General features: G+C 39.8%; 1 long non-coding RNA gene across 3 annotated transcripts in view; it reads left to right on the forward strand.

Annotated features, from left to right (window-relative positions):
- Positions 1–27,648, forward strand: part of LOC144324053 (uncharacterized) — a 36,314-nt gene that overhangs the window by 1,118 nt on the left and 7,548 nt on the right. For 2 of the 3 annotated variants that reach the window (XR_013389429.1, XR_013389427.1), the window contains exon 1: positions 9,070–9,211. The exons of the other annotated variant lie outside the window; for it this stretch is intronic. This is a non-coding gene — a long non-coding RNA (uncharacterized LOC144324053). Of the gene's footprint in view, positions 1–9,069; positions 9,212–27,648 lie in introns of those variants that run through there. 3 annotated transcript variants of the gene reach the window in all.

The raw sequence follows: 27,648 nt of genomic DNA on the forward strand, positions 1-27,648 counted from the left end.
AGGCACTGTTTGAGATGGGAATCCAGTAGAGAGCAAAATAGGTCAAGTCTGGACTCTGATTAAGGGCTCCAAAGTTTAGTTTGGGAAGATAATTAAGAACTGTCCTGTAAAATAAATCAGGATAAAGAGATTGAAGGTGGCAAGCTCAGCCCTTTCAAAGAACAACAAGGAGGACCATGTGGATTAGAGGAAAGAGGAAGTTAGGGAGGAGAGGGAAGAGCAGCCTGGAGGTCTGAGATAGCTGGGGCCCAGATTATGCAGGATGTTATAGGCTCCTGTAAGGACCTTGATTTTTATTCAGAAAGAGATGGAAAACCATTGGAAAGCTTGGTGCTTTGCAGTGATAGGAATCTATTTACATTTTTAAGGGATCATTGGCTGCTGTTTGGATAGGTTATTTTAGGGGAATAAAAGTAAATACAAGTAGAGAAACCAGTCAGGAGGCTCTTGTAATAATCTAGGCTAGCAGTGATAGTGACTTGATCTAGGTAAGATAATGGAAAAGGGTCAGGTTCTCGCATTATTTAAATAGTAAGACAAAGTAGAAATTGCTGATAGTCTGGCGGTGGCAAACGAGTCAAGAACATTTCCAAAATTTGGGGCCTGAGTGTTTAGAAAGATGGAGGTGGCTCTGATTAAAATGCAGAAGATTGGGGCACCTGGGTGGGTTAAGTCTCTGTCTCAGCTCATGATTCCGTCCTGGGATCAAACCCCATATCAGGCCCCCTGCTCCAATGGGAGTCTGCTTCTCCCTCTCCCTCTGACCCTCCTCCCACTCTGTTGTGCCCAAGATTGCAAATCCGAGAAACCACCAAGGAGCCGACACCCATGCAAGCGCACGAGGGTTTATTAGCAAGCTCGAGCTTGGGTCCAAGTATACCCGACACAGTGGAGCAGGGACTTGGACCTCGAAGTGGGTTACAGCTGGGTTTTTTATAGGCTGGTCTAGGGGATTTTCAGAAGGGATGGAAGAATTTCTCCAAGTCCTGTTTACATTCTGATGTGGGGCTTTCAAGGGCATTGAGCTCTGTTCTCATTCTAATATGAGACTTTCTACCATGGGCGTGGGCTCTGTTGTCTTTCTGATATGGGATTACCTGCCGAGGACTTTGAGGACATTCTGCAGTTTTTCCCATAAAGTTCAGCTCTTATTCACAGGGGCCTAAGATGCCTGTACTTGTGCTAATGCTAAACTTTAGGTGGGATGGCCTTAATTTTTTCTCGGCCTCCACAACTCATGCATGCTCTCTCGCTCTCTCTCTCTCAAATAAATAAATAATATCTTAAAAATAAAATGGGGAATATTGAGGGAAGAACAGATTTAAAGGTGAATCAGAAATGATCTTATAGAATCTGAAGCTTGAGTCCATGCTACACATACAAATGTCAGGTTTCAGTGGGGGATTTGTTCTAGAACATGCAAGTTTGGAGTTCAGAGCAAGAAATACACGTAGGCGTCTGCAGCCTATACCTGATATTTGAAGCCTTGGAAATGGATGAAAGCACCAAGGAAGAAAATAAAGACAAAAGATGAGGTTTAAGAACTAAGGCTTGTGACATTTCAGTATTTAGAGGATGCAAAGGTGAAAATCCAGCACTGGAAGCTGAGAAAGAATAGCCAGAGAGATAAGAGGAGAATTGAGGGGGGTTGGGGGGGTGTCCCTGGATGGCTCAGCAGTTTAGCTCCTGCCTTCCGCCCAGGGCATGGTCCTGGAGTCCTGGGATTGAGTCCTACATCAGGCTCCCTGCATGGGGCCTGCTTCTCCCTCTGCCTCTCTCTCTGTGTTTGTCATGAATAAATAAGTAAAATCTTAAAAAGAGAGAGAGAGAGAGAAAGGTGAGATCCCAAATAACAGAGAAGCAAATCTTTCAAGAAGGGAGTTATGAACTGTAAAATGCTGCTGTTCATTCTGGTAAAATGAGCACTCAACATTGACCATAGGTTTTGGCAACACAGAGGTCCCTGGTGATGCTGAGCAACATTATGGTGATATGTTGAGTCAAAAGATAGACTGAAGTAAGTTTAGGAGTACATGAAGGAAGGAAAAGTGTGTACAGGGAGTGTAGACAAACATTTTATAGAATATACTGTGAAGGAGAAGCAGAGAAAGGGATGGTATCTAGAAGTGTGAAGTCAAGGGAGGTTATTTTTTGAGATGGAAGAAATAATTGCATGTTGAATCTGATGGAAGTCATCTGTAGGTAACTAGTTTAAAATAAACTTTTAAAAATGTAGTCCCTCCATGATTAACCAATTTCAAGTACTTAGTAGCTACAAGTGGCTAGTAGCTACTGTATTGAACAGCATGGACAGAGAATATTTCCATCGTAGAAAACTCTGTTGAATAGGGTTGTAGTAGGGAGTAAAAATTTGATAGCATGAGAGAGAATGAGTACATTGAGGAGCAAGAGGAAATAGGATCCAGTACAAAGTGAATCGGTTGACTTTAGGTAAGAATCTAGACCATCCAGCCATTGTCACAGAAGGAAAAACAAGGTATATGATTACAGCTGCAACAAGGCTGGTAGAGGTAGGTGAGAATGAATGGATGTTCTCCTAATTGTTTCTAGTCCTGAAACCCTTCATCCCTAAACAACATTCTCAGTGTTGCTGTATCAGGCTTCCTCTTAAAGTATGAAACAACTACTGATGAAATTTGTCCAGGCACTTATTCATTTATTCACTCATGAACGCATTCACTATGGAACACCTAAAATCTTCCAAGTGGCAAATTAAGTGCTTGAAAAACAGTGATGAGCAAAAACAGGTCCTTATAGTTACAGAGCTTGTACCCCAGAGGACAAGGCAAATATTAAACAAATAATCACACTAAGTTACACAGTGAAACAGGTTTTTTTTTTTTTTTTTTTTTAAGATTTATTTATTCAGAGAAAGAGAGAGAGAGAGGCAGAAACACAGGCAGAGGGAGAAGCAGGTTCCATGCAAGGAGCTCCATGGGACTCGATCCCAGGTCTCCAGGATCCCACCCCGGGCTGCAGGCGACGCTAAACCGCTGTGCCACAGGGGCTGCCCTGAAACGGGTTCTGAGGGAAAGGGACATGTTTCCATGAGAGTATATCTACCCCGGGGTCAGAAAGATTCCCAGGGAAAGGATTATTAGGCTGTGGTCTGAAGGATGAATAGTTAACACATGCAAGGTACATGCACACATATGTGTGTCTGTGCATTTTGTGCATGTGTATAAGAGGGAAAGAGTGGTGTTTGCTTATTTTTCAGTTCAGACTTTCCAAATCCTTCGCCAATTTCCTTAGACTGCAGAAGTAGACTGCAGGGGCTGTGACAAAGTGGAAGAGAAGGCCAGGTTGATTATCCTTGGTTCTCCCTTAGTTTATTCTGAACTATGAAGTGAATTCAAATGTTCATTTAAAAATTGGGAGTCCCTATCTCAGTGAATGAAATAGCCTCTGAACAGAATCTTATAAGGAAAGAGAGCTTAGATGCTAGGCTTTGCAAAAGTACTTAACTGCTTGGTTTCCTTATGTGTAATGCTAGTGATAACCTTCTTTCCAGGATTTTTTGGAAGTAGTAGGTAAAATAAGTGAAGTTCCTACAGTACCAGGAGCATAGGAAGTTCTGAAAAATTATTGTTGCTGTTTTTTATGATCTAGTCTGAACTTCATGAATTTTGGTTCTTCGGTCTCTCCTTAGAGTCTGATTTTTTGACCCCACCTAATAACGTATAGTTAGTGTCTCAAACTCCTAAGTCAGTTTATTCAGTTAAGTGCTTAACATAATTAAAGCACGCAGCAAGTTACATCTCAGGGCAAAGAAGTTATACGTGATATACTTAATGAACTTAATTTATACAATAGTGTAAAACATATATTGTATCCATATAAGCATTACCAAAGGCAGTGTGATGAGTGCACAAAGAAGAGGCAAACCAAGTGACAGCTAGGCAGGAGAAGAGAAAAAGATTCCATGACACTTCAGCCCTTGGAAGCTGGGGAAAACATGAAATAGTAGGTTAGTGAGGGGAGTTCTAAGCAGAGGGAACGGCAGAAGCAAAGATACAGAGCTCTCCTTCCTGTATATATATCCTTCCTTAAACTGCAGAATGTGTTTTTAGACACTGAAATCTTCCCAGAGCCTATGGAGTAGGGAAGATCACTAAACCAGTGGCTTTCACACTTTTGTGACTATGACTAGCAAGAAAATACATTTTATTAAAAAAAAATACATTTTATAAATGACACAAATACACACATAAAAAGAAATGTTATAAAACAATAATGAGCCTTACTACATGTGCTGGCCTTGGATATTCACTAATCTATTTCACTTTTTTCTTTAAATGCTGATTGAACCTGGGGCTCCTGGGTGACTCAGTTGGTTGAACATCTGCCTTCAGCTCAGGTCATGATTCCCCCCTGGTCCTGGGATTAATCCATGTGTGGGGCTCCCTGCGCAGCAGGGAACCTGCTTCTCCTTCCTATACTCCTCCCCCTGCTCATGCTCTTTCTTGTATGTGCTCTCTATCTCTCTCTTTCTCAGATAAATAGGTAGAATCTTTAAAAAATAGGGATACCTGGGTGGTTCAGACAGTTAAGTGTCGGCCTTCGGCTCAGGTCATAATCCCAAGGCCCTGGAGCATCAGGCTCTTTGCTCAACGGGAAGCCTTTTTCTCCCTCTGCCTGCTGCTCTTCCTACTTGTGCATGCTCCCTCTCTCGCTGACAAATAAATAAAATTAATTTTTAAAAAAAGAATCTTTAAAAAATAAATAAAATTCTAATTTTAGAATTATTGATTCTAATTCAAAAAAACTAGTTACAAGAAAACATTTTTTAGACACCTGAGCCGTATTGCACAATACCAGGAATTATTGCTAACTTTTTGAGGTGTGACAATGGGTTGTGTGGTTATGTAAGAAAATACGTGACAGTATCTTGATAATCATTGAATGTGGGTAATTTTACTATTCTCTCTACTTTTGTAGGTATGTGAATGTTCATAAAGAAAAATCTTAAATGCTGATTGTAGTTTGATTTCACTATACTCATTAGTATAGCATGACTAGATGTTTGAAAAACACTGTACTCAATCACATCATTGTAAATGCAAAGTAAACAACACCCAGCAGGAAATGTACCTGTGAGAGCTAGAGCAGCTAGAAGCAACACAGTTGATTGACTTCTTCAGCAAATAGTTGTTCAAGCATCAAAACTTGATGTTGTTGCAAAATCATTTTTTAAATAATCTTACATATAATCTTGAAATATTGGAGATTGTAACCATTACAATCTAAGACAAAGATTTTCATTTAAGACCAAAGTGGTAGTTAAAAAAAAAAAAAAAAAAGACCAAAGTGATGAGGTGTTTTTTAAAGCTTATTTTTTAAATTAGTTTCAAAGGTAGAATTTAGTGATTCATCAGTTGTATATAACACCCAGTGCTCATTACATCACGTGCCTTCCTTAATGCCCACCCCCCAGTTATGCCATTCCCCACCCATCTCCCCTCCAGCAACCCTCAGTTTGTTTCCTAGAGTTTAGTGACTCTTATGGTTTGCCTCCCTCTCAATTTTCATCTTATTTTATTTTTCCTTCTCTTCCCCTATGTTCATCTGTTTTGTTTCTTAAATTCCACATATGAGTGAAATCATACAGTATTCGTCTTTCTCTGACTGGCTTACTTTGTTTTTTTTTTTTTTTTTTTAATTTTTATTTATTTTATGATAGTCACAGAGAGAGAGAAAGAGAGAGAGAGAGAGAGGCAGAGACACAGGCAGAGGGAGAAGCAGGCTCCATGCACCGGGAGCCCGACATGGGATTCGATCCCGGGTCTCCAGGATCGCGCCCTGGGCCAAAGGCAGGCGCTAAACCACTGCGCCACCCAGGGATCCCTGACTGGCTTACTTTGCTTAGCATAATACCCTCTAGTTCCATCCACATCACTGCAAAATGGCAAGATTTCATTCTTTTTGGTGACTGAGTAATAGTCCATTGTTTATATGTCACATCTTCTTTATCCATTCATCTTTTGGTGGACATCTGGGTTCTTTCCATATTTTGGCTATTGTGGATATTGCTGCTATAAACATTGGGGTGCATGTGCCCTTTCAGATCACTGTTTGTATCCTTTGGATAAATAGCTAGTAGTGCAATTGTTGAGTAGTATAGTAGCTCTATTTTTAACCTACATACTATTTTCCAGAGTGGCTGTGGTGGTGTTTTTTGTTTGTTTATTTTTTTTTTTTAATTTTTATTTAGGGCAGCCCCGGTGGCGCAGCGGTTTAGCGCTGCCTGCAGCCCAGGGTGTGATCCTGGAGACCCGGGATCGAGTCCCACATCAGGCTTCCTGCATGAAGCCTGCTTCTCCCTCTGCCTGTCTCTGCCTCTCTCTTCGCTCTCTCTGAATGAATAAATAAATAAATCTTTAAAAAATAAATAAATAAATTTTTATTTGCTTATGATAGTCACAGAGATAGAGAGAGAGAGAGAGGCAGAGACACAGGCAGAGGGAGAAGCAGGCTCCATGCACCGGGAGCCCGATGTGGGATTCGATCCCGGGTCTCCGGGATCGCGCCCTGGGCCAAAGGCAGGCACCAAACCGCTGCGCCACCCAGGGATCCCATGTTTGTTTATTTTTTAAGGAAATATTTATCTTCAAAATTTGAGCTGAAAGTATGGTACTCAACAACCTAAATGGAAAATTTACAAGGCAGTGGACATTAATCTCATTTTACTTTGATTAATTAACTGGTTTTTTTTTTTTCTTTCTTGGCCTCATAACAACTTATGATGGATCACAAAGAATCAGAAAATAGTACTGATCATTCATAATTGTTTGTTGACCTTTTTGGAGTCTTCTCCAGTTTTCACACAAATACATTCAAAAAAAAAATACATTCAAAATAGTGGGAACAAAGAACTCAAGTGATTGCCTTGAGTTTAAAAGCCTATTTTGCTTAAAAGCTTTCACATATTTTAAGCAGTAGATTTAATGTTTAGCTATGTTTGTGTTTTTTTCTTAAGGCCCTTGTCTGATGAATCTAGGACTTCTTCCATCTGTGACTGTTTTTTCTTTTTCTTTTTTTTTTTTTGTGACTGTTTTTCATATCCAAATTTATTCATGTGTGTAATTCTCAATTATTCAAAATATATTCTGCTCAGACCTTTATTTGCACACAGCCCCCAGATTCTCATTATAAGTGGAGGTCCAATTTGTCATTGTTACACCCTTCAGCAACACTTCTGTCAAACAATAATTTTTTCATAAGCACACAAACCAGGAAGACAGATGCAGGGTCACTCACTATAAGAAAGTAACTAGCAGTGGCAACTAGGGGTTGTTGCTGGTATTTTCTCAGTGTTGCCATGTGTGAAGGCTGAAAGTTTATGTGTTTCCCACAGGGCAGATAGTGTCTGGATAAATCAATACAGAAAAGTAGTCAAACATAATTGGCATTTCAGTGTACTATAAACTGAGTCCCTTCAAGACAGAAACCAGTTATAATCCTTGCAACAGCCAAGCATAAATTTTAGGAAGTCTTTATTAACAGTCATTGCTACTTGCTAAAACGTGGCATGCGTCTTTTAAATTTCCTGGTTCATTGGAGTTTTTTGTTTGTATTGTTTTTAAGGAACTAGAAAATGTATTTAATTTTCTTAGAGCAATAGATAATGTGGAATTTTTGTTTTGGCTTGTGTCTCTCTAAGGATTGAAAATAAGGAGAGGGTGGGTGGGGGGAATGGGAAAAAAAAAAAAAAAGAAAAGAATTTACATTTTAAAAGCTGGACACCGGGCAGCCCTGGTGGCTTAGCCGTTTAACGCCACCTTTGGCCCGGGGTATGATCCTGGGTACCTGGGATCAAGTCCCATGTCAGGCTCCCTGCATGGAGCCTGCTTCTCCCTCTACCTGTGTCTCTGCCTCTCTCTCTCTGTGTCTCTCACGAGTAAATAAATAAAATCTTAAAATATTAAAAATAAATAAATAAATAAAAGCTGGACACCTTTGGGGTGCCTGGCTGGCTCACTCAGAAGGTGGGGCAACTCTTGATCTTGGTGGGGTCCTGAGTTCAAGCTCCATGTTGGGTGAAAAGATTACTTAAATAAAAGTTTTTTTAAAAGTTGAACACTGTTATGCCACTTGCTTTCCAATAATTTCAGTTTAATTTGGAGAGGGAAATTAATAGCATTTACTTAAGCTCAGTAAAGAATATATGTATTTTCCATTGCATTAAGTCACAAAGACACCAATACCTCTCTTGTTCTTGGCTGCCCATCTTGCTTTCCAGGCCTGTTTGGGAGGAATGCAAATAGCCTGGAAATATGGTACACAAGGCAGGATATAGAAACGATATGTGTCTTTACATTGTCTCCCACTGAAGAATGAGCAGTATATTTTCAGTCAAGGGTGGGACAGTTGAATTATGTTATATTAAAGCACATTTTTTGAATTATATAGGGGGAGGTGCCTGGATGGTACAGTTGGTTAGGCATCTGATTCTTGGTTTCTGCCCAGGTTGTGATCTCAGGGTGGTAAGATAGAGCCCCGTGTCAGGATCCACTGAATGCAGAGTCTGCTTAAGGCTCTCTCCCTCTGCCTGCATGCTCTCTCTAAAATAAATAAATAAATATTTTTAAAAAATGAATTATATATGGGAAGAAAGGTGTTTATCACTGTATGTTAGAAGGATTTTTTTTAGTCAACATTTTGTTTTGGGTTTTTCTACAGTGTTTCCCAAACATACATACTTTTGATTTCTGATACCAGCCCCTACTTCAGGTCACTGGGATCAGCACCTGACCCAGGACTAGCTTCTGAGAAAATCCCATCCTTTTGGCTGGAGTGATTGATTATTTTGGGGACCCAAACTAAGGCAATTGGCATAATTTGTTGAATTCTACCAACTATAGCTAGTAGGAGAGTTATGTAATCCCAGAGTCACCAGCCATGAAAATGTGAATCAGTAATTGCTGGGATCCACTCTCCCTGGTAAAGAATGAGAATGTGTAGAGAAGCAGAGCCAATGACTGGAGAGAGGCTGATGAAGTCATTGATGTTTCTTTTTTTTTTTTTTAATTTATTTATTTGACACACAGTGAGAGCATGCACAAGCTGGAGAAGACGCAGAGGGAGAAGCAGATTCCCCACTGAGCAAGGAACCTGATGTGGAGCTCGATCCCAGGTCCCCAGGATCATGACCTGAGCTGAAGGCAGATGCTTAACCAACTGAGCCACCCAGGTGCCCCTCATTGATGTTTCTATATCCAGTTGTGCTTTAAGACAAATTTACTCCTGACTTCCCAGTTATTTGAGCCAACAAATAAGTTGTACAAAGCTAATTTGAGGGGTTTTTGCTGTTGTACTAATAAAAGGTCCTCCTTAATATTGAGTTTGGATAGAATCACAATTCTTTAGTAGCATGCTTCCTCTAAACATTAATGTTTATTCTTTTTTATTATTATTTAAAAGTTTTAATTCATTCTTTGTGTTCTTATCATTTCTTTTATCATTTTGTTGATTATAAATTCATTATATATTTTTTAAAAACCAATGCACTGAAAATGCCAAAAGAGTAAAATATGACCCAGCTATCCTCCAAAGTTTCAATAAAAGTGGAGCAAATCAAGGATGACTGAATTTTTTTTTAATCAGATAAACTCCAAGTTGAAACTAACACACCAAAAATATTCCATAGCCAAATAGTGCAAGAGGTTGAGGAGAAATACCCCAGAGCAGAAGTGGAATGGCCTACTGACCAAGTGGCTTGGAAAGAAGACTTTCAAAGAAAGCTTCAATTAAATTCTAAACTACATGCTGCCACTATCTCCCCAAATATAATTGGGTGTTCTAGGAGGCGTAGTCTCTTCAACTTCTACAGATCCCATGACATACATATTTTATATAAACTTCTCAGGTAATTCTGATGCGCCGCAAACTATAAATATATTGAATGAATTACATCAGTTAACTCATTGAACATTCATAATGGTTCTATCATGTGCATTCTGTTATCAACTACATTTTTAAAATGAGGAAACAGGGCAGCCCGGGTGGCTCAGCGGTTTAGCGCCGCCTTCAGCCCAGGGCATGATCCTGGAGACCTGGGATGGAGTCCCACGTCAGGCACCCTGCATGGAGCCTGCTTCTCCCTCTGCCTGTGTCTCTGCCTCTCTCTCTCTCTCTTCTCTGTGTATTCTCATGAATAAATAAATAAAACCTTTAATAAAATAAAATAAATAAAATAAAATAAAATGAGGAAACAGAGGCACAGAAAGGCTAAATTGCCTAAGATCCCACAGCCTAGTCAGTAGTTGAACCAGGTTTGGAACACAGGCAGGCTGGTTCCAAAGCCAGTTATTTAACTACTACCCTATACTGCTTTAAAATAATGTCCTTTATGGCAATAATGACAGAGCAGTAATGTTGACAATTGCAGGCAGTCTAGGGGGAGAAATGTTTGGATTACACCCCATCCAACACTAGTTTCTCTCATTTCTGAACTTCTTATACTCAACTTAAAATCAGTGTAACACAATTTGGCATCAAATTCTATCCCCTCTTCCATCCTGTTACAGTAGCCTTTTCAACCATATCAGAAGTTGTCTAAGTGGGGCACTTGGCTGGCTCAGTTGGTAAAGCATGCAACTCTTGATCATAGGGTTGTGAGTTCAAGCTCCATGTTGATCATGGAACCTACTTAAAAAAAAAAAAAAAAAAAGAATTGACTAAGAACTCAGGTCCAGTTTTATCTCTCCCCTTGTCTGTAGCACCTGGTATGATGCACCATTTTTTGCTGACCAGATTCAGAAGTGGTAAACTGACTTTAGAAACCTACTTACTTGTGAATTTTAGATGCATTTAGCACTGAATTCTTGATGATATTACATTTTACCAGTTCCTGCCCTTTTGCAGTTTTAGATGTTTACCAGACACTCTCTTCCTTCGGTCACATCAGATATCCTTTTGTTGATCTTCACCACTCAAAGCCCACATTTCTTTTGCTAATCAAATTGATATGGGAACACTCCCTTCCTGCAGCTGACAGCAGTTCTTGAAAATTTTTCCTTTTGAGCATGCTTCCAGCAAGCTCTTTCCTCTTTGACTTTTGTTCGCTTCCTAGAAATGCCCATGCTGGGACAAAATTACTTTATCCAGATGCCAGTGATTGAAAAGACATTCTAATTATCTGTTGATGATAAATCATCATTTAGAAACCCATTTGTTGAGCTTGTGAATGTTCAAAGGGAAAGAGTGGTTTACCTAGTACCACTGAAATAAGCTTGGTATTTGGAAATGCTGTAGGCTTGAATACATTGAATTATAAATTGAATCATTACTAACTTAACCTCTGGGAGGTTTTCAGTGATTGTTTTATTCAGCTTTACTGACTACACTGCCCATAGCAACTCTGGTAATGATTCCCCTAGCGGCGTGAAGGGGCTGCCCAGCTGCAGAAATTCGTGATGGCTGCATTTGCCTGCAGAGTTTGGAAAGATCTAAGGTCTTTGGAGACTAGAAATGTGTTTTTTCCCTTGTCTTAACTGGCAGTATGAGCCTCTGGCGTTTCAAAGTGCAAGTCATTAGTGTCCACCGGGGTGATGTTAATCTGTCTGTGTTTCAGTCTCAGGACATTTTCCAGTTGCTTCTGCCACAACAATCTCTGCCATCTCAGTGCCTCTGATGCCCCTTGTGAATTCAGAAAGCTCTGCAGCGCCAGCAGGACTTCACAAAAACCCATTGCCAACCAATCCTTATTCTCTTCTTCCTTTCAGTCATCTTTAAGTCTCAAAGCTTGTCTGAAAGGTAGGGCTTCTGCTTGGCATTTTCAGACGTGAGCCAAGAGAAACCTGTTATTGTTTTGTTTTTGTGTTTGTTTATGTACCTCTCAATAGGGAGGAGACTTTCTTTTGAATTTAGGGCTCAGGTCATGCAGTCTGGGGAACTTAAGCTGATGTTGTTCACATTTACATTCAAGAGAAACATAAGACTATAGGATGGAGAGAAGGAAGACGTGAGAATTGCCAGAAAGCAAACAAAACAAGGCACTTGAATGGTTGGAAGGGACTCAGGAAAAGCCAGAGGCTCCCAGGTGATGCTTGAAATGGGTGTGAGGGGTCAGAATTCTCAGGACATCCTATCCTTCTTCATCTCCCTGGAGTGACTAAGCTGAACCCCTGCTGCCTGAGCTATGGTTTGGTGGAGAGCCAAAAGGGGGAGGGTGCTCTCCTTTCATCAGATCGGTCCAGACTTCCCAGTGTGTTAATATGACATGGAGCCAAACCATACCAAAGAGCTAGTTGATGGTTGTTAAGAGCCTTGGCCCTTTATTTAATCATCAGAAAAACCAAAGCTCATAGATGCTGGTAAAGTGCCAGATTAATTATTCAGAAACAAGTGCCTGGGATTGGACCAAGTATTGTCTCATTAACATGCAGTGTCCATGCTGGAGTCTGGTTAGAAAAGCCTCAGAGATGGCAGGAGGGGTTGATGGGAGGGAACCAGGAGAAAAAAAAATTAACTTTCCCTGTATTGTGCTGTGAAATCTCTTGGTATAATAGAATGACATCCTTTCCATTACAGGATCCAGTAATGTTCCCTGGCCCAGGCTCTGTTCTGGAATATGCAAGACAATTATTCTACCAGATTCTTGCATCTGTGCCCACAAACTTGGCCTTCTTACCTCTTATGATCTGTTGTGTCTAAGGTCAATCCTCCCACTTATATTCAGATCTCATCTCCTCTTGCCTTCTCAAGGACTTCACTCCTGAAATTCTTCCTTCTTTCTCCTGCACCATTAAGTTCCCATGTCTGCTAAATGATTCCCATCAGCATGCATTCTAATATATTTACCATCTTTTAAAAAACCCTCCAGGATCTACTTCTCCTTCCAGCAACTCCCTGTTTTTTTCCATCTTTATAATAAAATTCCTGATAGAATTGTCTCTACTGGTCTTTTCTCAACCTCATCAGTTTCTATTCACTCTTTTTTTTTTTTTTTTAAGTTTCATTTATTTAAGTGATCTCTATACCCAACATGGGGCCAGAACTTATGACCCCAAAAATCAAGAGTTGGATGCTGTATTGATTGAGACAGCCAGGCACCCTGGTTTCCATTCACTCTTGAATCAGGCTTTTGTGGTAACACAAAATCACATTTTATCAATATTTTGTGTTGCCAAATCCAGAGGTGAATAGTCCTCCTAAGTCTGTCTTACCTGATTTCTCCCTTTTTCCAACCTCTAAACATTGTAGTAACATGGCCTTAGTCCTTAGATTCCTTCTCTCTTTGCCTTAGCAATCTCCTCTAGTCTCATGGCTTTATATACCTTTTTTGTGATGATGACATCCAAATTCCTGTCTCCTCCAAGGTCCAGTCTCTAATTCCCACTTGGATAGAATCTAATAGAAGGGGTGCTTGAGCGGCTCAGTTGGTTAAGTATCTGACTCTTGATCTCAGTTCTCTTCTTGATCTCAGGGTTATGAGTTTAAGCCCAATGCAGATTTGGAGCCTACTTTAAAAAAAAAGAAATTTAATAGAAATCTCTGATCCCAACTTTTTCTCCCACAGTCTTCTCTATCTCATTCATGGCTGTTCCATTCTCTAATTCCTTCGAGGAAAAACCTAAAAGTCACATTTTCCCCCCTCCTCTCTCCATGTATGCAATCCATCAGTGAGCCCTGTCAACTCCACCATCAAGGCATACTACACTTGAGACCACTTTTTACCACCTGCATCATCACCTCCCTCCACCATCAGCTCTCACCTGAACTATTAGAATAGTCTCCTGCAGCCTGTTTTCTGCACAACAGCCAAAGTCATATTTAAAAACAAATATAATCATTTTAGGGTGGCTTAGCAGTTGAGCGTCTGCCTTCAGCTCAGGGCGTGATCCTGGAGTCCCAGGATCGAGTCCCACATCAGGCTTCCTGCGTGGAGCCTGCTTCTCCCTCTGCTTGTGTCTCTGCCTCTCTCTGTGTGTCTCTCATGAATAAATGAATAAAATCTTAAAAAAAAGATTTTATTCCCTAGTCAAAACCCTTTATGGCTTTTTTTTATTTTATTTTATTCCCTAGTCAAAACCCTTTATGGCTTTTCCATCACCCTTAGAACAAAATCCACAGTCCTTACTGTGATTACATGAGATCCTATATGATGTGGCCCCTGCTGTTTTCCAGCCCTACCATCTTGCTCCCTCTTGGTCCTTCTTTCCATCCCAGTAGCCTTCCTGTGGTGTCTACAACACTTAAAATTTGTCTCTCTGATGTTGTATTTCCAGGTTTCAGTCTATAATAACAGTATATTATTGATTGAGCTCCTACTACACGCAAGCCAGTGTGTTTGGTATTTTACATATTTAATTTTTTAACCATGACCCCTCAACATAGATATTATTGTCTCTTTACAAAAGAAGAAACTGAGGCTCAGCGAGGTTAAGTATTTGCCCAAAGTAGCAGAGCTGGACAGTAATAGAATGGATTCACATTCAGGTGTGAATGTGAACTCACTTTAAATTTTAAGCTCTTTGCATTGCATAATGGCACTTCTTTGTGGCTGGGATGGACCAGTGAGGACTTCATGCCCTCAGTAAAATGTTATTTTTTAGGATGTGTGTGAGTGTATGTGTGCTGATGTCCTGGAGCTGGCTTTAAGCTTTGGAAAGAGGTTGCTGAGGAAAATGATCCTGTTTGTAAACTCCTTGGCTCTGGAGGAAAGACATGCATGGTGGAGTAGAAGGAGGTACAGGATCTTCCCACCTGAGTGATGGAGCCCGCAGGGATGGGGAAACAAGCCCTGGGGGAGCGGCTGCAGTGAAGACTCTTTTGTTTCCAAATGCTAATAGTTCTGGATTCAAAATCTTTTCTCTCTTTGACTGGACCCAGAGATAATAAAACAAAAAACTTACAGCATATAATTTGGCATTTTACTGGTATGGTAGGCTCACAAAATTTTCTTCTCCCTGACAAGGCTCAGATAATTCTATCAAAATAAATCTCTGAAGGGAAAAAGCTTTCTTTTAAAGTCTATGAGAAGCCTTTTCAAGAACAAAAATAACACTTAAAACCGATATTCCGCGTATCTTCTTTTTCTTCTCTTTTTCAGAAGAAATTCTGCCCTTTCTGATAATAGAAAATAAAAAAATGTTAGTGGGGAAAATGTCAAAATTTGGCATGCTGTAGAGAGTGGAAATTTCTCCAACACTATACTTTGAATTTTAAAGAGTTTGGGGCACAGGTTGTTCAGGAGTTAGAGTTCCACATCCACTTGATATTCTTTGCTAGTTGTCATGTCTGTGAATGGGTTCACTGTATTTGTACTCATTCATCAAACTTTGAGAACATGACCGTATTAGTCAGGGTTCTTCAGAGAAACAGAGCCAATGAGATATGTATACAGATATATGTAAGTGGAGATTTAATATAGGAATTGGCTTATGGGATAATGGAGGTCTGATAGTCCTACAAGCTATTGTCAAGCAAGATGGAGAACCCAGAAAACTAATAGTATAATTCAGTCTAAATCTGAAAGCATGAGAACCGTGGAAGCCAATCCTAATCTCAGTCCAAAGACCCAAAAATCAGGGGGCTGATGGTGTAAGTCCTGGTTCAAGTCCAAAGGCTTAAAAACCAGGAACTCTGATGTCCAAGGGCACGAGAAGGTGGATATCCCAGTTAAAGTAGAGAGCAAATGCACCCTTCTATCTTTTTGTTCTATTCAAGCACTCAGTGGATTGAATGATGCCCACATTGGTGAAGTCTATCTTCTTTACTCAGTCTACTGATTGAAATGCTAACCTCTTTGGGAAACACCCACACAGATACACCCAGAAGTGTTTTACCAACTATCTTAGCACCCCTTAGCCCACTCAAGTTGACACATAAAATTAGCCATCAAAATAACCATTTCAAGAGACAAGTATTTCAACATCTTCTTCAAATGATCTCTCTTATAAGTTACACTCTCAGGCTTTGTGGACACCTCTCTGCCCAAAATGTGCTTGATGAGAGATGGCCAGTTTTTGGTGGATCATATAGCACAGTTAGGTAGATAAGCCAAACTTCGTATGCATTTCAGTATAGATACATTTACCATGTGTTTAACATGGGGTAGGTGGTATGAAGGCTACAGTGGGAAAGAGGAAGAGAGCAAAAACTTATTTATTAAGATCCTATTGGGTACCAAATAATTTACTGCATGTATAATTTTATGTAGGGTAAAGATGATTCCTCATAGTTAGAGAAGTGAGGCTCTAAAAGGCTAAGTACTTCACTCAAGCTAGGGAATGGAGGAGCTAAAATTGAAATCGAGAATGGTCTGATACTAAAACACATGCCCTGTCCGTTGTACTACATCAGCACAGAATTAAAGTTGAGATTCCCTTCCAGATATTCTATGGTTCAAGATGAAATGCCACATTTGCCAAATAATAAATTCTGAATGAATTTGGAGAGGAAGAACTAAAAGTACTTGGTTTATCAGGAAGGTTTCATGGAGGAGGCAGGGTAGGAGCTGGGTCTTGAAATCTAGGTATGGTTTTTATGAACAGAAAAGAAAATTATAACAGGTGAGGGGAATTACAGTCTGGGAACCATCCATAATGAGCTAAGATATAGAGGGGAGTGGCAACGGCACGTGATGGGTGAAGAGGCAATTGCTCTTGCTGTTGCTGAAAGTAGGACAGAGAGGTGTGCTGGTATTATGATCAGAGCCAGGTAGAGTTGTAAGCAGAGAGATATGGGGAAGAAGGGATAGATTATGTGCTTTCAGAGGGGGAAATTTTGTAATTGACTAATACATAATAGAACTCAGTGTAGGTAAATTTTCTGCATACATTGGAATATGTAAATGATAATTTTGTTCTGCAGGAAAGCATAGTAAAAATTAAAGTTATTCTTCAGATAGGAAAAGAATACAAACAACTATGGCCATTGTGGCATAAGTGCTCTCAAGGACTTTAATTGACTATTGTTATTTCAGAGTTAAGAGAAACAGCCATGTTTACCTAGCACACAGTGATGTGTCAGCACCACGGACAGCGGTGCCATGGCCACATGCTGCATCCCCAGGCAAAGGCGTTTAGACTTGATGTAGTAGATCTGTCACAGCAAACCACTGGAATGGAATCTTTTAGTGAATTTCAAAAAACTAATCTTTCTACCAAGTTTCCCTTTCTTTGTATTCCCATCAGGGAGAGATGAGCCCCATAATCTTAGAGACTTTGTGTGCAGATGTGTGCATATGTGCATGCATACACACACAAAAACCCAGTTTTCAGAAAATTGAAACGAACTCATTTTATGAAGATTGAGGACCCTAGAAGAAGAAAATAGGGAGATTTTAAAATGTCACTTTTCGGGGCAGCCCGGGTGGCTCAGCAGTTTAGTGCCGCCTTCAGCCCAGGGTGTGATCCTGGAGTCCTGGGATCAAGTCCCATGTTGGGCTCCCTGCATGGAGCCTGCTTCTCCCTGTGTCTCTGCCTCTCTCTCTCTCTGTATCTCTCATGAATAAATAAATAAAATCTTTAAGAAAAATAAATAAAATGTCACTTTTTCCATTCTCAACTTAACTTTCCCTGACATAGAACTCAGTTGCCCATTATATTGAGCACCCTATGACCAGTCTGTTATCTCTAGTCTGAGGTCTCCAGCTTGCCTCTTGCTGAGGCCCAAGAAAGAAAAGGAGAAAAAAACTGCAGAGGCTGGACGGACTAATTCTAAGAGTGTATTTTGATTTTTTCTTTCCATGTTCTTAATTCTCATCTGTGAACTTCTCGATGAGGCTTAGCTGGAGGTTGAGCCTAGATGACATCTCAGGTCTGGAGTCAGTGTAGAATGGTAATCTTTGCCTAAGAGAGGGGGGAAAAAGATGGAAAAAGAATTGTAAAGGGATTTAAAATCTATAAAAAGCATCTACAGCACATCTTTTTTAAAAGAGGAGACAATTCTGTCACTGAAGGACATTACCAATTTTTTTCTCTTGGTGGAGACATTAACACAATTCTGCTGTAATTACTTCTTCCTGATAACAAACTGTCAGTGGATAATGCAGACTTATTGTTCTATGTCTTTGGCATAGCATTCACAGGCTCTTCTCCCAGCAGACCGTTATTAATGATTATCATCCATTGGAAGGTTCTACTTTTTGTCTAGTGCTTTGCCCATTCAGATTGTATGGGCCTCCAAACCATAGTTCTGACTGTTTCCTTGTGCCAGGCATGCCCCAAACATTTCTCACTTTTGTCTCTTCCTGTAGATTTTACCCATCTTTTAAACCCTTAGTTTTCCTAGGCTTTTTCTAATCCCCTGACTAAATAAGGAGCCTTAACACTCAAAAGCACCTACAGTATATAGCTTTGCGTATTGGTACTTTGTGCATTTGGATTATCTCTCTTCCACTGGATTGTAAATTTTTTCAGAGTAATAATTGTGACTTATGGTGTATGTACCACAGGGCAGCCCATAATCATTGTTGAGTTTATTTTTTATTTTTTTTTTAAATATTTTTATTTATTTATGATAGAGAGAGAGAGAGAGAGAGAGGCAGAGACACAGGCAGAGGGAGAAGCAGGCTCCATGCACGGGAGCCTGACGTGGGATTCGATCCTGGGTCTCCAGGATCACGCCCTGGGCCAAAGGCAGGCGCCAAACTGCTGCGCCACCCAGGGATCCCTGCTGCGCCACCCAGGGATCCCTGTTGAGTTTAATTATTTGGGAAAATTCTGTCAGGCTGCATTTGTGTACCAGTCCTCCAATTAGACCTTTGACATAAACTATGAAGGTTGAATATTGCTTAGAAGTGAAGATAAAACAGATAGGACCTGAGTGGATTGCCACTCGTCACCCCATTCTCCCTCCTCCCTTGAATTCCTTTGTAGCAAAGAGAATGCAGTGTTGGATTCTTCATTTAATCATCATTGTGGTTTTTGAGGCTCATAAAAATTAACTTTACCTTAATGCTTTTCTCAAATGCCACTTGACAACAGTGTACAGGTATTTTACATAACTACTGTATATTGGAGGTATCTTCAATAGAGTGTAGTGATCAAAATCCAGATCATAATTATATCCCGTCAGTGTTTCCATTATAAGCTCCTCTCTGGTAAGGTTTGTTGCTCATTTATTTAATTTGTATCAGGCTTCAGCCTGACATGTAAGTTCTCAGTCCCACTATAATGTAGGGAATCTTTTTCTGCCTCAAAACATACATTTTAATCAGTATAGCAATTCTGTATGTGGAATACTGTGTTTCTCGGCCAGAGAAGCAGGCTGAAGTGTCCATACAGGACATTCATATTAACACTGGATATTCCTATCATTTTACCTGCCGGGGGCAACTCCGATGGTCAAGGCTACTGTACTGCGCAGGGTCCCCTGTGAGCCATCCTGTGGATTGGGTGTCATCCCTAAACACATGACACATTTTGCATTTTACAAGGACTCTCAAGAACATGAGTGTGTGTTTATCACTTTGAATTCTCATGTTAAAATGCTAATGACAAGGGAAACTCAAAACATTTCCCAGCCAGGATGTTTGACTTCCTTTTACCTACTGACCTGCACTAGCAGTGGAACCTCAAGAGAACTGGAGACTCTTTATCCCCCATCCCAGAGGTCAGTCTTATTTTCTTTCTTCCAGGTTTGCCTCAGCCTTTGGAGACCCAAATTTATTGCCACTACACTCCTAATTCTGAAAACTTTGTACCTGGCAGCGTTGAAGGTTAAAGAGGGAAGTACTTGCTCCTCACAAGTCTACTTTAGGGTGGAGGACATTTCCCACATCTGGCCCACCCCCACCCACAACCAATCTCTATTCTTCTTGATATTCTGAGTTTTTTTAGACATCTCTGGTGGATTTTTACTTTTCTTATCTTTATGTTGAATTTTCCTGGGATACTTTTGTGATATTAAAGGGTAGAGAGAGGCAGGGACTGGAAGAATGGAGAGAAGGTAAAACTGAAGCTGTTTCTTTTGATTCTCAAAATTTGCTGTGGGAATTCCTCCCAGAAAACTTTCTATTTAGAAACTTCCTGCTTGGGGAATTCTACCAAAAGACTTACTCTGTAGCTCAGGCCAATTACTTATTTGCCCTCTTTCTTTGTGGCGTGTGAGGGGATTCATTGTTTAATGTGCTTAACAAACACTTACTGAGCCAGCAAGAGGAATACAAGCCATATCCATTTGTTGCTCACAAGCTGGCCATGGTAATAAACAGTTAAACAAGCACTGGCACTATCAACAAGGAAACATAAGTCCATGGAACACCTGGGTGGTTCAGTGCTTAAGTGGCTGCCTTCAGCTCAGGGCGTGGATCCTAGAGTCCTGGGATTGAGTCCCACATTGGGCCTCCTCCATGGAGCCTGCTTCTCCCTCTGCCTAAGTCTCTGCCTCTCTCTGTGTGTCTTTCATGAATAAATAAATAAAATCTTCATTTTTAAAAAATAAAAGCTTAAAAAAAAAAGAAGTATAAGTCCAGAGGGGCTCTGAATGGGGAAACTTTAAAGTTGGTTTTCCAGAAGAATTATCATTTTAGCTAAGGCCTGAAAGTGATAAGAGGTTACCTGGCAAGAGAAAGAGAATATACAATCCAGGCAGAAGTCCTGTGTGATAGAAATGGTCTAATTGGAAGGCTACATGTGTTTTGTTAAAGCTCAACAATGACATAGCAGTTGTTTAGAAGTTAGATCTCTTAAAGAGATTTTGCATTTTATCAATGCCCTTCACCCAAACACAAGCAGGGACACACATACAGTTGAATAAGTTGTGTTTATTGTCGCAGGGAGGGAAAAAACACACCATGGGAAACCATGGGATGTCTCAGTAAGAGGGTATTAGAAAGAACCTACTTGGTTTGGATTTGAGCTTTAGTTGGGTAATTTAGGGGAGGATCTAAGGAAATAAGGGCTTACTCTGGATTGGGTGCTACTAGAAAATGGGGCAGTTCTATGATTGGGCATCGCAATAAATCTTATCTATGAAGGGGCTAAATCAAAGCTAAAGCAGTCAAGCGTATCAGCCAATAGAGTGAGATATATGGTATTTGGTGTTGTGCAGGGACCATGTCTGAAGTGGATGTTCTGCAAGATGTTTATGTCCAACAAGAGAACAATGTAGCTTAGTTGTATCACATCAGTTTGTAATACATTGAACCTACTGCATTCAATCTGTTTCTGGAGATTGGGTGCTGCCTTTTTTTTCCCTCACTGCCATCATTTAGAATGGCTGGTTCAGAACATGCCACCCCATACCTTACTGCTTTGACATATTATTTTGTGCTGAAGTCACTTCAGGAGCAGCAGGTTCAGGAAGGGCTCTCTGACCTCCCCCTTTCTACCTTAATCAGGTCATAAAATTTCCTCTCCTTGTATCAAGAAGAGAAGAACATTTTTATCACAGGAGACTGGGAATCAATGCCAAAATGAATCTATACAAACAAACCTAAAGTAACCCTAATTTTCCATTAGTTTCCTTCATGTGTTTCTTAGTCACTCTCCCACAATTTACTGCCCCTAGCCCAAACCCTTTTGTCTTGTTACCTCTCCACAAATTTGTAATTTCTTTGTTTAAAAAGTATATAAGCTCTCAGTTTTTACTGCTGCTTTGGGTCTTCATTTTCCATATATAATATCCTGTGTGCACATAAAAAAACTAAATAAGATGTGTGTGCTTTTTTCCTATGAATCTATCTTATGCCAATTTAACTCTTGGGCCCAGCCACAGAACCAAAAAGAGTAGAAGGGAATTTTTCCTCAATAATTATTTTATTTTTCAATTTTTTTTTTCCTGCAAAAAAAATTGGTTTTTAAGCAACACTAATTTAAGAAGAAATATTCCCTATAGGCAATGCATCAGACAGCCCATTGCTGCCTCCACCCAGTATAACCTGTTCTTATTATTCCACTCTTGCTTCACCACTGCATGTCTGTTGAGTAGGAATGGTTCATTCTGTTGGATCAAGGGTTGAAGGGCATGAGGAAGTAGATGACAGAGGTTGGTCGCGAAGGGCTTAATCAATTTAAGGCAATTAAACTACATCTCAATGCAGAACTATTGAAAGATTTTAACTGAGGATTACCAATTTGTAGAAATTTGTGCTTATTGGGGAGGATGCTGAAACTAGAAGAACCTTTTGCAATAATTCAGGCAAGAGACGATGTGTTGAACTAAGGTACTGGAGACGTGAGTACAGATTTGAGAGAGGATGAAAAGTAGGATCAGCACGCCTTAGTGGTTGGTACAATATAGATGAGAGGGTCTCAAGGATGACTTCTTAAGTAGGAGGGTTGTTAGTAAACCTATTCTCCAAGCCAGGGTGCTCTAGTAGTCAGGGTTTGGGTTGAGGTGGGAGAAATGATTAGCTCAATTTCAAATACATTAAAGTTCCCATGGGATGTTCAAGAGAAAGTCTGTATTGAGCAGTGGGTAACAAAGTCAGGATCTCAGAAGAGAACTCTGAACTGGAGAAACATTTAATTAATTCATTAAACAACTATTGTTTTTGCATCTCCTATATACCACCCATAGCCTCAATGATAGTATACTATAGTATAGAGTACAATAATATAGAAGTGAGTAAAATGAAATTCCTATCTTTACTGACTACTAAGTCAGATGGTGATAGATTCTAGGGAGAAAAAATTAAGCAGAGACAGGGGATTTGGAGAATTAGTAGAAGACAAGGTCAAAAAGGCAGGTTTAGATTTAATTCCTCTGCTCTAGGAATCTATGAGAAATGCACATTCTCAGACCTCTTAAGAGATGTCCAAAATCCGGTCTCTGACGGCGTGGTCCTATCTATTTAGATCCAGATCAGAGTCTACTCTGGTGTTTGCCAAACTCCCCAGACAGTAAGAGTCATGTGAGGGTACTTGAAAATATATAAACTCCTGCCCCCTAATTAGTTAGCATTTCTTAGGGAGGGGCCTATGTACTTTTGTTTTTAATATGTACCTTAGGGGGTTCTTGTCATCAAGATGTCTGGAAAATACTGATCTCTTCCTTTTCTTTAGAAAGGGCAGGCTTATATTAGATATTTTAATAAGTGGCTTAAGGGTACCTGGCTAGTGGTTGGGGAAAAGAATAAAGCTAGATCACTCTATCAAGATAAAATTCTGATGAGTTAAAGATTTAACCATAGAAACATGGATCCACAAAAAGTAGTAGAGGAAAATAGGTGAAATTTTTAAAATGTAATCTGCAATAGAGAAGATTTTGAACTTTCTAAATTTCATAATATAAAACCATTAGATAGGAAGGAAAAGATTGATATTTATACTTGGAGGTAACAAATTTCAAAACATGTAAATAAAAATATGACCATAAGGTTAAAACAAATTTGAAAAATATTTGCAACCCAATGGCAGACAGAAAGTTGTGCTAAATTGTTAAGAAAAAGACAAAACAGTCTTATTAAAATGGGGAAAGGATATGTATCAAAAGATAGTTTACAGAAAAAGAAATACAAATGTGAAATCTCAGAATTAAAGAAAAGTATATCAAACCAATGAGATATTAGGTTTTTTGTTTTATTTGTTTCTTTTGTTTTTTTGTCTACCAGGAGGCTATCTCACTCAATTAGTCCTTTAGGCTTCTTTCTTTCTTTCTTTCTTTCTTTTTTTTCTTTCTTTCTCTTTCTTTCTTTCTTTCTTTCTTTCTTTCTTTCTTTCTTTCTTTTTTTTTAATTTTGTTTATTCATTCATGAGAGACACAGGCAGAGAGAGAAGCAGGCTTCCTGCAAGGAGCCAGATGTGGAACTCAATCCTGGATCCCAGGATCATGCCCTAAGCCAAAGCCTAAGACACTCAACCACTGAGCCACCCAGGTGTTCCTGTCCTTTAGACTTCTTTACTAATGTATATTTCTAAGACCAAGAAGAAAGCAAGGTTTTTGTTTTGTTTTGTTTTTTTAGGTTTATTTATTTATTTATGATAGACAGAGGGCGGGGGGCAGAGACACAGGAGGAGAGAGAAGCAGGCTCCATGCCGGGAGCCCGACGCAGGACTTGATCCTGGGACTCCAGGACCGCACCCTGGGCCAAAGGCAGGCGCTAAACTGCTGAGCCACCCAGGGATCCCCGAAAGCAAGGTTTTCAGTTTTCTCACTTTAACATTTGCTGTTGCCATTTTATTTTTTTTTTTTAATTTATTTATTTATTTGACAGAAAAAGAGGGAGAGAGAGAGAGAAAGAGAGCATGCACACAGCAGGCAGAAGGAGAGGGAGAAGCAGACTCTCCACTGAGCAGGGAGACTAATGCAGGGCTTGACCCTAGTACTCTGGAATAATGACCTGAGCCGAAGGCAGCTGCTTAACCAACTGAGCCACACAGGTACCCCTGTTGTTGCTATTTTAAATCACATCACTTGAATGCCTTGATTGTTCCATACATCTGGGTCACATTATATTCAAAATTATATTTTGAGGAGTATTATATACCTGCAAACAGATGCTCTGTCTGGATCGGTGGGGTGACCACTTTAGGTTTCCTTAAATTTCCAAACAGGCAGTGATTCTCAAAGTGTGGTCCCCAGACTAGCAGCAACAGGATTACTTGGGAATTTGTGAGACATACAGCTTCTCAGGCTTCTTCCCAGGGCCACTAAATCAGAAATTCTGGGGTTGAATTATATCAGTCTATGTTTTAACAAGCCTCCAGGTGACCCTAATACCACCTTAAGTTTGAAAACCACTGCCTAGGAGAATCCTGGTGCTATCTTAAACTTGGCCAATCATGTCATCATATGGATCTGCACTTAAATGGCAACTTAAAATACTTGTGTTTGGGAATATAACCTTGAATTCACTATTACTTATTACTACTTTCTATAGATATTGCCAGATTGTCTTCCAAAACAGGTGCACTAATTTGCATTGATGAATAACTGTTTCCCTATGTCCTTAGTCAGTGCTGATCCAAAATTCAGCTTAGGTAAATAATTATGGGAGTTGTCTGCAGCACTTCATTCAAGACTCGATGTTCTGAATTTACCCATGAATCTGAGTTAGGATGGTGGCTTCCAAAAGTGTTCTGCTGAACCTCAGAGGCAGCCAGGATGGGTGGGGATGGACAGGAGGTGGAAGAAACATGGCTTTGCTTTCCCTTTCAACCAGAACTGTTCCAGCTAGATTGATTGTAAGTCACCACATGAGACTTCATTTTTTAACAAAGGCTGCTGTTAAAGAAAGTTTGAAAGCTTTGGTTTTCGAGGCTTGGTTGTCATAATCCAGAGTGCCTGGAATACATCATTTTGGCCCTCCATATGTTTACTTTTTAAAAAATCTAATTCATCAATATTGAGAGACTATATATTTTAAACAACCTGCAGAAAGGGGCCCCTGGGTCGCTCAGTCGGTTGGATGGCTGACTCTTGGCTTCAGCTTGGGTCATGATCTCATGGGTCGTGGGATCAAACCCGGGGTCAGGCTCTGCACTCAGAGGGGAGTCTGCTTGAAGATTCTCTTCCTCTGCCCCTCCCTGTGCTTGAGCGCCCCCCCCCTTTCTCAAATAAAATACAGAAGTCTTACCTGTAGAACAACATCGTTATATTTACTGATATATTGTGAGGATGCTTCACGATAACAAAGTGCAGTGTCCCCTTTATGAAGACCACTGGGAATGCTTATGTCTCAGAACCATAAATTTTGTGCTTCTATAGAACAAATTGTTTACTTTTATTTCAGGAACACAGTGAAACATAAGCATTATTCTGTTTTTCTTTTTGCACTAACTGCAGGAAATCTCAGAGCCAAATTTTATATTCTATTTTGTTTACTTCCCTTGCTCCATACCCTTTGCCTAGATTTTCTGTTAATTTTTCAATGTATATTTTAGTGAGATATCTTAAGTTCATTTTCAGATAAAGTGGAGTGTGAATAAATAAGTAAATAGGCAATTATTAGCATTTGAACAGTAGTGGAAGTTGAAGCAGTGAGTGAGATCACCCAGGAGAGTGGGCAAATGGGAAGAGACAAAGGCCAAGGACAAAACCCCTCAGAATAGCAAATCTCTGTGTTTGGCTAAGGAAGGAGAAACCAGAGAAAGAGAACCAGCCAAAGAGAGCACTTCAAGAAAGAGGAAGTGGTCAATGGTGTCTAAGAGTAGAAAGAGATCACATAAGATAAAAACTGAAAAATGATCATTGGATTTAGCAACAAGGAAGTCAGTGAGGACCTCCATAAGAATTTCTTTTTTTTTTTTTTTTTTTATTTTTATTTTTTTTAATTTTTTATTGGTGTTCAATTTACTAACATACAGAATAACCCCCAGTGCCCGTCACCCATTCACTCCCATAAGAATTTCTGCAGAGGTGAGTAGAAATTGGCTACATGGTATGGGTTGAAGCATGGGTTGAGAAGGGAGTGGGAAATGAAGTAATACCAATAGACCTCGCAAAACGTTGGCTAAGAAAAGAATTAGAGAAGAAGGTGGCTAAATTCTAAGATGGGAACAGGGCAGTTTATCATATTTTTTAAAGATAGGTAAATAAAGGGGCGCCCCTCACCCCCGCTTGCATGCTCTCTCTCTCAAATAAATAAATAAATAAATAAATAAATAAATAAATAAATAAATAAAATCTTCCTAAAAATAAAGATAGGTAGATACAAATATGTTTGCATGCTGAAGGGAAAGCTCCAGTAGGGTGAGAGAGGTTAAAAGTACAGAAAAAGAGAAAAGACGGCAATTGGTGGAGGAAGATCCCGGCGGAGTAGGAAAGGGTGAAATCCAGGGAATCCGTTCCTAAGCCTGGCAATGGGTGGAGAGGCTTATAGAGAGGAGGGAGGATGCAGGTCACTGCAGCTGGGGTATCAGGGAAACATTTGTGCTCCCAAATTAAAACCACAGTAGGGGCACCTGTGTGGCTCAATGGTTGAGCGTCTGCCTTTGGCTCAGGTTGTGATCCCAGGCTCCTGGGATCGAGTCCCGCATCGGCTCCCCGACGGGGAACCTGCTTCTCCCTCTGCCTCTCTCTCTGTGTCTCTCATAAATAAATAAACAAAATCTTAAAAAATAAAATAAAACCACTTAGTAAATAAAACATGCTTACGAAACAGATGAAAAGTACATCCTAATATTTAAATCGAGGGAAATATAGACAGGATAAAAGAATGGCAACTTCGAAAGAGGAAAATTTGGAAATGAGATGATAGACCCAGGAAAGAACTTGAAATAAAGGGAAAGATTTATTTCAGAAATGAAGACTAAATTAGGAAAACTCAAAAGAGAAGAAGCACAATAGACAAACACATGACCAGAGAGAAAGAGTAAAAAGGAAGAAAAATATTTTTTTAAAAGGCCAAAACAAAGTAAAAACATAAAAATATCTCCTGTGGGAGAGGAAGAAGATAGAGTGGGAGGACCAGAATTCTGAATATACATTATTCTGTAGATTTGACTTTGCAACCTTCTAAGTATGTTATGCAGCTATAAAACAAAATAATATTTAAAAAGCAATCTTGAAAATAAAGTAGGAAACAGACACACACATACTAGTTTGATTTAATCTCTGTAAAGATTTCAGTGTTCAATCCTAGTAAAGTCCTTCCTGTTTCAATCTTGTTTGTTCCTTTGGAAAGCCAAAGAATATTTGAACACTTTCCTCATCCTAGACTTTTTGCACTGCAAGAGAGTGAACAGAACTTCTCTTCCCCTGGGCCAAGTGACCACCGTTCCCCTTCGCCTTTCT

Source organism: Canis aureus, chromosome 11 (assembly GCF_053574225.1).
Source record: "Canis aureus isolate CA01 chromosome 11, VMU_Caureus_v.1.0, whole genome shotgun sequence".
Lineage (NCBI taxonomy): Eukaryota > Metazoa > Chordata > Mammalia > Carnivora > Canidae > Canis > Canis aureus.